Below are 1591 nucleotides of genomic sequence, written 5' to 3'. Positions count from 1 at the left end.
TGCACCTCTTTTATAGATCAGAAAATGGAGATTCTGAGACGTGAAATGGTTTGTCCAAGTCCACCCTACTCTAGTAGTGGATCTGGGATTAGAAGGTTGTCTTTGTTTCAGCCTATTGTTCTATTAATTCAGCAAATATTTACTAAGCATCAAATCCTATGCAAGATAACTAAAGAGTATTTGAGATATAAAGAAATATTCATTAATAACTTTGTTAATTTTTAATAGATGAGATCTTGCTATATTACCCAGGCTAGATTTGAACTCCTGGGCACAAGGGATCCTTGTAGCTATGCCTTTCAAAGTGTTGGGATTTCAGGCATGAACCACTGTGTCTGGCCTTTGACACTTTCTTATGCTAGCACTTTCAAATACATTTCATTCTAACCCAGTGTGCATGTCATACCAAGTTTATCAATCTACTTTTCTTTTTCAGTATTATTGGGGATTTCCCATGTTTCACTAATAATAGTTCTTACAGTCAAGTCTGGAAGAAGTTCCGAAGGTCAAGAGGAAAATTATACTATTGTTTCATTCAGAAATGTGTCAAATTAAAAGCATGACTGTCTACTTTTTATTCAGTCCTGTTTTTTTTTCTTTTTTTACGTTAGTCACTTCTCTAGGTCCTCAGTGTGAGCAAATCTTAGAAATGCCAGAATATGCTAGGTGCATTGGCTCATGCCTGTAATCCCAGCACTTTGGGAGGCCGAGGCAGGTGGATCATTTGAGGTTAGGAGTTCAACCAGCCTGGCCAACATATTGAAACCTCTTCTATACTAAAAATACAAAAAGCCTGGGCACGGTGACTTATGCCTGTAATCCCAGCACTTTGAGCGCCCGAGGCGGGCAGATCACAAGGTCAAGAAATCGACACCAGCCTGGCCAACATGATGAAACCCTGTCTCTACTAAAAATACAAAAATTACCTAGGTGTGGTGGCGCGTGCCTGTAGTCCCAGCGACTCTGGAGGCCAAGGCAGAAGAATCGCTTGAGCCCAAGAGGCAGAGGTTGCATTGAGCCCAGACTGCAACAATGCACTTCAGCCTGGGCGACAGAGCAAGACTTGGTCTTATTAAAAAAAAAAAAAAAATTAGCTGGGAATGGTGGCGCGCCTGTAATCCCAGCTACTTGAGAGGCTGAGACAGAGTAATCGCTTCAACTCAGAAGAGGGAGGTTGCAGTGAGCCGAGATCACCTCACCACACTCCAGCCTGAGCCAGAGTGAGAGACTCCGCCTCAAAAAAACCCCAACCCCCCCAAAACAAAACAAAACAACAACAACAACAACAACAACAAAAGGCCAGGCCGGGTGGCTCACACCTGTAATCCCAGCACTTTGGGAGGCTGAGGAGGGCAGAGAACCAGGTCAGGAGCTGGTGACCAGTCTGGCCAGCATAGTGAAACCCCGTCTCTACCAAAAAAACCAAAAAAACCAAAAAAAATTAGCTGGTTGTGGTGGTGGGTGCCTGTAATCCCAGCTACTTGGGAGGCTGAGACAAGAAGAATTGCTTTAACCTGGGAGGTAGAGGTTGCAGTGAGTTGAGATAGTGCACTCCAGACCGGACAGTGCAAGACTGTCACAGCACAAAAAA

The sequence above is a fragment of the Cebus imitator genome, unplaced genomic scaffold (genome assembly GCF_001604975.1).
Source record: "Cebus imitator isolate Cc_AM_T3 unplaced genomic scaffold, Cebus_imitator-1.0 Scaffold418, whole genome shotgun sequence".
Classification (NCBI taxonomy): domain Eukaryota; kingdom Metazoa; phylum Chordata; class Mammalia; order Primates; family Cebidae; genus Cebus; species Cebus imitator.
The sequence above is the reverse complement of the archived record's forward strand: the minus strand, read 5'-3'. Positions refer to the sequence as shown.